General features: G+C 62.4%; 1 protein-coding gene across 2 annotated transcripts in view; it reads left to right on the top strand.

Moving 5' to 3' along the window:
* The first annotated feature begins 2,371 nt into the window (after positions 1–2,371).
* The window catches only part of RBBP8NL (RBBP8 N-terminal like), a 19,087-nt gene continuing 12,234 nt past the window's right edge, over positions 2,372–9,224 (top strand). For both annotated transcript variants that reach the window (XM_017503489.1, XM_037729574.1), the window contains exon 1: positions 2,372–2,592. The gene's annotated coding sequence lies outside the window, so the exon portion shown is untranslated. The remainder of the gene's footprint in view (positions 2,593–9,224) is intronic.

Raw genomic sequence — 9,224 nt, 5'->3', positions numbered from 1 at the left:
ATGGATGGTTCAAGAATGAACAAAGGAGCACACAAACGAACGGCTGTAGAGGGACGCCGACCTCCGGGACATCCGCCCTCCTCCTCCTCTCCCAGCCTTCCCTCCGTCTCTGCCCGAGGTGCAGGTGCAGTCGAACGGCTGTAGAGGGACGCCGACCCCCGGGACATCCGCCCTCCTCCTCCTCTCCCAGCCTTCCCTCCGTCTCTGCCCGAGGTGCAGGTGCAGTGCCAGGGGGCTCACAATGTGGCCTGGAGTTCAGGGGTGCCACCTTCCCCCTGGGGACCCAGCCACAGGCACAGCCTGCAAGGGCCTCTCTGTCCTGTATCACCAAGAACTGCACACAGCGGGGCGGGGTCCCCGGCCGATCAGGGAGGACAGGCAGGTGCCAGCACTGGGCTCAGGGCAGGAGGGCGCTTGGCATCACCCAGGGAGGAACTCAAGGGCGAGCAGTGGTTTTGGACAGCAGCTTTTATTGAAGCGGCAGTGCACAGCAGCAGCAGAGGGCCCCCGCCGTGAGGCAGGTCTCCCCTTAGGCAGTGAGCCCAGAGCAGCAGCTCAGAGGTGGTGCTGCACCCGCATGCACGCTGGAGGCTGCAAGTTCAGGGTCGAGGCACCAGCTCGGTCCGTGTCCAGAGAGGACTCACTTCCTGGTCTATAGACAGCACCATCTTGGGTCCTCACATGGTAAAAGGGGCAAGGGACCTCCCTGGAGCCTCCTGTGGAAGGACGCTGATCCCACTCAGGAGAGCAGCAGCCTCATGACCTTGTCATCCGTCACAGGCCCCGCCTGCTGACATCATTGCCTTGGGGGTTGGAATTTCAACGAGAATCAGAGAACATCCAGACCACAGCACAAAGCAGCTACATGTGTGCACGCACAGATGCACACACACGCAACACAGGCACACACACATACAACACACAGGCACAACACAGGCATACACACGAAACACAGGCACACACAACACGGGCACACACACGTGCAACACACAGGTGCAGCATAGGCACACACACGCACACACAACATACACAAACATTCGCAACACATGCACACACACATGCTCACATGCACACATGTGCACACAAACACAGGCATACATGCACACATGTGTGCGCACACACAACAGGCACATATGTGCAACACACATGCACACACAGGCACATATACGTAACACATACACACACACATACACACACATGCTCACACATGTGCACAGTCCCCACACAGTTACCTGCCAAACACACGCCAGCAGCAAGCAGCCATTCACAAAGGGCCCAGCCAGGAGCAGGGAGGCAGCCCGAGGAGGGGCCTCCACAAAGCTCCAAGGCCAGACAGAGCCGGAGTGGCCCCCTGATGACCACAACCCCCTCCCCAGAGCCCAGCCCTGAGTGGGAGAGGATCGTGGGGCCAGAGATGACCCAGCCCTCATCCCAAGCCCAGAGCTGGGTCACCAGCCACCAGCAGGGGCTCTGCAGGGGAGCAGGAAGTCCGTCCTCCCCTGGAGGCGGGGCTGCAGTCCAGGCCCCCAGGCTTCCTCCTCTGAGCCCTGTGCATTCCTGGGTCCACTCGCGTGCCCTGGGGATCGTGGCCCTAAGGACTCAGGAACCCCCGCTGTGCTTCTGTGTGGAACTTAGACAGGCTGAAAATGAGGGAGGCAGGAGGAGGGAGTGGGGAGGGGTTGTGGGTAGGACACGGGGGTGGGGCACGGGGGTCAGGGCCACAGTCTTCCCCACGAGTGCAGCCACAGCGTCGCTGTCCAGGGAACACATACATGAGACCACAGTGTGAGGCTGCTCCAGCACCTGGGCCAGCCCCTAGCCCATCTGCCCCCTTGGGCTCCACCTGGCCGGGGACACCAGCCTACCTGGAGACCAGAGAAGCCCACTCACTGAGCACATGCAGACCCCGAGCAGGTGGGCAGACCAGAGGCCAGCACCTGCCCAGTCCCCCACAATCGGAAGGCCCGCTGTCCCGGGCAGGGCGGGACATGCTGGGCGGGTCGCTTCCAGTAGCAGCTGCGGGATTTCCGTCCACCGGGCTTGGCAGGGACAGGCCTTGAGCTGATTATCCCCAATTTATAGACAGAGAAACCAAGGCCAGAAAGGGGACTGCCCACGGGGCTGAGTTATGAACAGCAGGAGGGACCACCCGGGTCAGAGGCCCTACCACCTGTCCCAAGCTGCTGAGTCAGCACGCCTGCTCACTCCCGCATGCAGCCCCCGACCCGAGCACCCCTGCAAGCCCGCACCCTCCTCGCCCAGGCCCTTCGTGTCCGGGCCCCAGCCTGGACTCTCGGTGCTGACAGCTTGGCTCCCGCGATTATGAGGAAACAATCCCGTCCCTTGTGCCTGCAGACCCGACCTGTCGGGCCACTTTCTGTGAGCTGGCAGGACCCGCCTGGCGGCTCGGGCAGGCTCTGCCTCCTTTCTGCTCCTGGCTGGGAGAATCGCAAACCTGCCAGGCGGGTTTGGCCAAAATCATGTCTTGCTGCCTGTGCAAGCTCTCTCACTGCTCACTGCTCTCTCTCCCGGTGGACAGCGTGGGGGCTCGGCACAGAGGTCCACGGAGGTCGAGGCGGAGCCAGGGGCCATGTGAGTACCCAGGACCCCAGGGCCAGGCAGCTCAAGCAGCGGGTGGGCTGGGATCCCTGGCTGGGGCACTCACCAGGGAGGCTGGAGGCCCTGCTGAGGCTCTCGAGAGCAGGGCCGTGGGGGTGGGTGGGACGGGACGCCTTCCCTATGGGATGGCACAAGGTTGCTCCCGCTCCAGGGACCTAGTGACAGGTTCAGTGGGCTTCCCAGGCAGGAGCTGGGGGCAGAGAGGCCAGGCCTGGTCTGGGACCATGGCCCAGGAAGTGTCCCTAGTCTACTGAGGGGCTTGGGGGATCGGGGATGGGCTGGTGGCCTCACCCTCCACCCTGGGCCTGCCCCGCCCCACCATCCAGGTTCGCAAGAGGATATGTGGGCGCAGCCACGGGGCTGAGGGAGGTGCCAGGGTGCAGAGCCCACAGCTGGGTGCTGAGCAGGGGGACTCCTCTGCCACTGTGTCTGTGGGGAGGCAGCCACAAAGGCAGGCCTTGCTCCACCCCCTCCCCCACTGGCCAGGCCTCAGGGAGGCAGCCGGCGGGCAGGAGAGCAGCCCAGCCCACCTCCGGGAGGGAGTCAGGTTGCAGGGCTGCTGTTACCTGAGCGGCAGGGACACCTGCTCCTCTGTGCATGTGTGCACGCAAGTGCATGGGGGGGCACACGTCAGTGGGATACACGCGTGCAAGTGCACACACAGAATGCGCGTGGTGGCTGTGTGCACAGCAGGGGAGGGTGTTGGTGGCGGTGCTGGGCGTCTGCTTGTTGGACCAGTGTGTGCTCTCCAAGTTAGGATGCCGCTGTTCATGCGTGTGGGTGTGGGTGTCACTCGTGTGCACATGTCTGTCGTGGGTCTCTGTGTCTGGAGGACATCAGAAACTGCGCTGGCAGAGACACCTTTCTGGACATCCCCCCCCACAATCCCCCCGCCTGAACTGGCCCGGGAGGTCACAAGGAGGCCCTGGCTGTGTTCTGGCTGTGTCCTTGCATGCTGGGGTCAGTGGACAGGTGACACCTCTGAGCCTTAGCTTCTTCCTCTACAAAGTGAGGGTTGCCTCGGCCACATCATGGGCAGATGTGAGGCAGCTCCACTCCCAGGCTGTCCCTGGCTGCCTGGCCCTGATCTGGCATTGGGGCACCCACCAGGTACCAGGTCCCCTGACAGCCCCCAGGAGCCTAGGTCAGAACTCACCACAGCCGTCTGTGCTACAGTCAGGGAAACTGAGGCATGGCCAGACAAGAGACCTGGCCAAAGTGTCCATGGGATAGGCTTTGCCCATTACCACAGAGGGTGGGAGGAGACTCGGAGGCCATGTCCAGGCCCAAATTTTGCCCTACCTGCTCATCTCTGAACTGATTAATTCTCCAAACCTGTAGAATGAGACAATCAGTACTTCCTCCAAGGCCAGGTGGGCCCCAACCACATGCGTGTGTCCAGCCTGGCTATGCAACGGGTGCTCCATGGGGCTAGGCAGGAGGTGGATGGGGACAGGGACAGGTTGAGGTGCAGAGGGCACCGCTCTGAGCTTGGCTTCTTCAGCAAAACTGCAGGATGCTTTCAGTGCCCATGCAAGTGGAAAAAAGCCTGGGCTTGGTGCTCAGCACAGAGCAGCATGTGAGGAACAGCAGCTACTGCCACTGCCACTGCCACTGCTATTGCCACTACCACCGCTACTGTCACCACCATTGTCACTGTGATTGCTACTGCCACTGCTACTGCCACTGCCACTGTTACTGCCACTGTTACTGCCACTAGTGCTGCCACTGCTACTGCCACTGCCACTACCACTGCTACTGCCACCACCATTGTCACTGTGATTGCTACTGCCACTGCTACTGCCACTACTGCTGCCACTGCTACTGCCACTACTGCCACTACCACTGCTACTGCTACCACCATTGTCACTGTGATTGCTACTGCCACTGCTACTGCCACTGCCACTGCTACTGCCACTGCCACTGTTACTGCCACTGCTACTGCCACTACTGCTGCTACTGCCACTGCCGCTACTGCCACTGCCACTACTGCCACTACCATTGCTACTGCCACTATTTGCTGCCACTATCACTACCACTGCTACTGCCACTGCCATTGTCACTGTGATTGCCACTGCCACTGCTACTGCCACAGTTACTGCCACTACCGCTGCCACTGCTACTGCCACTACCACTGCCACTGCCACTGCTCCTGCCACTATCACTGCCACCACCCTCACCACTGCCGCTACCACTGCCACTGCCACTACTACCACTACTGCTACTGCCACTGCCACTGCCACTGCTACTGCTATTGCCACTGCCACTGTTACTGCCGCTACTGCTACCACTGCTACTGCCACTGCCACTGCTGCAGTGGCACCATTGCTCCTGGATAGGTGGTCATTCACTCAGATGGACACGCAGACAGCCCAGGTCTCAGAGACGGAGGGTACCAGGGTCCAGCTCAGCATTCCTGCCCCAAAGGGCCTGCTGGGGAGCAGTGGCTGGGGTAAAGAGCAGCCAGCCTGGCAGATGTCCTTGAGCCCTGAACCAGAGGAGGTGCCCAGGCAGCTCCTCTGGTTGAGTGCCCTGGGAGGGCAGGGAGCCCTGTGATGCCCTGATGCTGCCTGCTCAGACAGCAGAGAAGCCCAGGGGCCCGGTCTCCCAGAGGGCAGAGCAAGAGCAGGCAGCACTGTGGGCTTTGCCACTCAGCCAGACGATGCCCAGTCCCACTAGGTCCATGGCTGGGCCTGTGGTTCCCTGGCCTGTGTGTGGGAGGCAGGGGGCACCTCCCCTGGGCACAGCCACAGAGACGCCGTGAGCCTGGTGGAGTCCGTAGTGAGCAGCAATCCAAGGATGAGTGTCATCACTGGCGAAAGCTGGACCTCTGCCCTGAGGGTGGGAGGGCCATGTCCACTGCACAAAGTCTTTGTGGCAATGGGACTTGACCTTGTCAAGGCATGGAGAGTCCTCCATCAGCACTACTGGACCCCTGGGGACCCACATGAGGGAGGCGCAGGTGAACTCGGGGTCTCCCTCTGCTGCTCACTGAGACTCCCGTCTTCACAGCAGCCTGACACAGGGGCGGGGTGAGCTGTCACCCCCATGTGAGGACAAGGCTCAAAGAGGAAAAGCAACTTGCCCAAGGTGGCAGAGAGAGCAGACCGGTCCCAGAGCCTCCCCAGGGCTGTAAACTGGGAAGCCCACACCATTAAGCTGTCTGCACAGACGGACTTTCCAGCCAGAACCCTTCAGGAGTGAACCCTGCCCCACCCCAGCCAGCTCTGCATGGGGGGTGCACCCTCTCTGCTGCAGCTCTGAGAACTCATCGGGTGGGATCAACAATAGCAAACCTCTACCCCTCTGAGTGGCCACTCTGGAGGGCCCTAGGAGGGTGGATGGAGACTAGGAGGGCAGGTGGGGGCCCTGGGGGCCCCCAGAGGGAGGTGGGCGTCCTGAGGGACAGGCAGAGCCCACAATGGATGCTCGTTCCCGGGGTGAGGACACGAGGTGGAAGGTGGTCTGCCAGCCTCAGGCTCCCGTGGAGGCTCTCGTGGGCCCTGTCGGGGGATGAGAGGCACTGGTTTATTGGATTCGCTCTGTTCCATCCTGGTGAGAGCAGCACGCTGCCCCTCGGTTTTAGGAGCAGTCCCTGGACGGCATAGGAGTCCCCAGAAGGCGCACGTGCTGGCGACAGTAGCACCTGACACAGGAGGCGAGTGTGGGCCTGGGCGAGCCGAAGCCCAGCCCCGTTCTCACTAGCTTTGACCATGAACCAGACCCCACCTCTGGGTTGTGTTATCAGTGGCAAAATGGACCAGAGGGCGAGGCATGGTGGGGTGAGGGTGGTATAGACAGGGAGGCAGCCACATGCCCCTCACACCTGCCCCTCCCACGGCCCAGCTGGGAGCCGCGGTTGGGACCACAGCTGACCAGCCTGCCCTCCCCTTGCCCTGCTCCTTCCAGGGGGCCTCAGCACCCAGAGAGCCTCCAGCCTGGACTTCCAGAGTGGGAGGGCTGGGGTGGGAGGAGTGGCTGAGGGTGACCCTGGACCAGAGCTCAGGTGTCTCACCCAGCCCTGTGAAGCCCCCATGAGCCGCAGCCCCTCCCCACCCCTTCCCTGCCCTCCCCCTCCCCACCCTGGTAGGCTTATTCTCCTTCACAGCTCCACTGCAGCCTCCACCCAGGCCTGGGCAAGACCCTCCTTCCCAGTTCCCCTGGCCCATTCTCCTAGCTGCCCTCGGCAAGTCTGACAAACCCAGAGAAGGCAGACTTGGGAAGAAAAAGCCAGCCCCACTGACTCCCCTGCTGACCTCTGGCATGAGGCTGCGGGCGCCCGTCTGGGTGAATTTCTACAATCCCGGGTCATTTTGCTCACAGCTGCCAACTTCTCCCCAAAATCACCAGGCTGGCAGCCTCCCTCCCTCCCCTCCCTTCCCAGAGCTCCCCAGCACCCCAGGAGGGTAGAAGCTGGGACTAGGGCTGCCCCAGAGGTGGCTGGAAACTGGGGGACTGATCCTGGCCACCTTGCATCTCTGCCACCTGCTGGCCCTGAGGGAAGTCCCCCCAGCCCTAGGCACTGTCACTGTCGGGCCCAGTAGCCTTGCCCAGGCCCACTCCCACTCTGGGCCTCTGGGAAATAAGGGTCCCCAGCAGGGTGCCCCTACAGCCCTGCCTCTGGGCGCCTGTCTGCGCTGTCCCCTGCCCAGCGTGATTGGGACTCCTCCTGCTGTCCTTTGGGGACCTTGAGAGCGGCAGCCGGGCAGGGCCTGCAGGGTGGGCGGTGGGGCACAGGAAAGAGCCTGTGGGTGGGAGGCTCTGCACCACGATGACATCACTGGGAAGGAAGCCCACCTCTTGCCTGGGCCCCCGAGGCCTCTCCAGGGCCCGCAGGCACCATGGGCTCCCTTGGGCGGCTCCTTTATGGGCGTTGGCCCAGCCCACATGGCAGGTGCTGGGGGCCGGGGAAGGGCAGCCTGTTGGGCGGGTCCCGGTGGAATTTCAGGAGCTGCAGCTCAGTCCCTTCCTGGCCCTCCTCGGCTACTTGAGCCTAGGGAGGCCCTGGCTATGGCGTCTTCTTCCCAGGGGGCCTTGGCCAGGAAAAGTCAGAACAGCCGGGAATACCAGAGCCGTGGGGAAGACACCCCAGTCCACACAGGCGGAGCACACAGGACCCGCAACCCAGGACCTGGGCACCACCCAGATCCCACTTCCCACTGGGTGACCGAGACAGGGGGCCTGATGTGTTTGCACTTTTATTTTCCCATCTGGAGAGGGGGCTTCATGGTGTGGTCGAGATTCCGTGGCTGTCGTGAAGGCCTCAGTGTGTGAGTGTGGGAAACGAGGCCAAAACCCCTGATGCTGGCCACGTGACCGGCACCCCACGGAATCCACAGTGTCCCCAGCCTCTGGAGCTCAGTGTCCTACTGGTCCCCTTCTCCAGCAGACACCCCTCCCAGGGAGCTCCGGCACCGGCCTCCCACCAGGGAAGCTCCAGGTCTTCCTCACCCCAGGATCCCTCACCCGCCCGACACAGAGCGGCCAACTGTCACCCCCACTCCTTCCGAGGGTGGCTGGAGGTCCCAAAGCCCAGCTGGGTCTGTGGACTGAGTCTCTGGAGCCCAGCATCCTGGCGCCCTGCCCCCCATGCAGCCCACCAGCCCTGTCAGGGGCCCCCAGGGGTGCTGCGGCCACCTCCAAACACAGGGCGCACCCTGTCCCACACCCCTCCCTGCCCGGCACTGACGCGTTTGACCACAGCACACGGGCTCAGCGGGAGTCAGGGGAGTCTCCTGCCAAGTGGCACCGGTCACCATCCCCTCCCCAGGCCCTGCAGCTTCTCTCTGGGTCCAAGGCCTGCCGCCCTGAGTCAGAGGCACCCCCAGCCTCACCCACAGAGGCACCCAACACCCCAACTTCCAGGGGTCCAGGGCAAGTGCCTCTTTCTGTGTTCTGGCTTGGGTGGCTTGGCCACGCTGGGATGGGCATGGGCTGGGTAGCCGCCATTCCACCCATCATGGGACAGATTTGGGGGCCTGTTTGGGACAGCTGTGTAGAGTGCTGCTGCAGACAGGACCCTTGTGTGGCATCTTCAGGCTGACCTTTGAGAACCCAGATGCAGCCACAGTCGCTTCCCTCTGTGACCCGCTTGGGCTGGGCTGGCCGTGGCAAGGCCTTGGGCGTGGCCTCCAGCTGCAAGCCCAAAGTTGGGTTTTGAGCAGGGCAGTGTGCATCTGAACAGAGACCAGAGCTTCCCAGGGACGGCCACCCTGGAGAGTGGTCCTGGAGGGGGTGGGGGTAGGTAGGGGGTTCAGGGGAGGCTGAGGGGGAGGCCAGGCAGGGAGGAGGCCCACACAGATGTTCAGGTGATACACCAGCAGTTCTGCAGCAGGTTGCACACAAATACACATGCACACTAGCTTGGGTGCACACACACAGGGCGAAAACACATGCATACATGGCACACACATGCACACTGGCTCCAGAGTGCACACACCCAGCACACACACACCCACACTGGCTTCACACACCCAGCACACACATGCACACTGGCTCAGGCTTCACACACACAGCACACACACACAGCACACACACACACAGCACACACACAGCACACACACACAGCACACACATACATACACACAGCACACACACAGCACACA

Source organism: Cebus imitator, unplaced genomic scaffold (assembly GCF_001604975.1).
Source record: "Cebus imitator isolate Cc_AM_T3 unplaced genomic scaffold, Cebus_imitator-1.0 Scaffold311, whole genome shotgun sequence".
Classification (NCBI taxonomy): Eukaryota; Metazoa; Chordata; class Mammalia; order Primates; family Cebidae; genus Cebus; species Cebus imitator.
The sequence above is the reverse complement of the archived record's forward strand: the minus strand, read 5'-3'. Positions and strand labels throughout refer to the sequence as shown.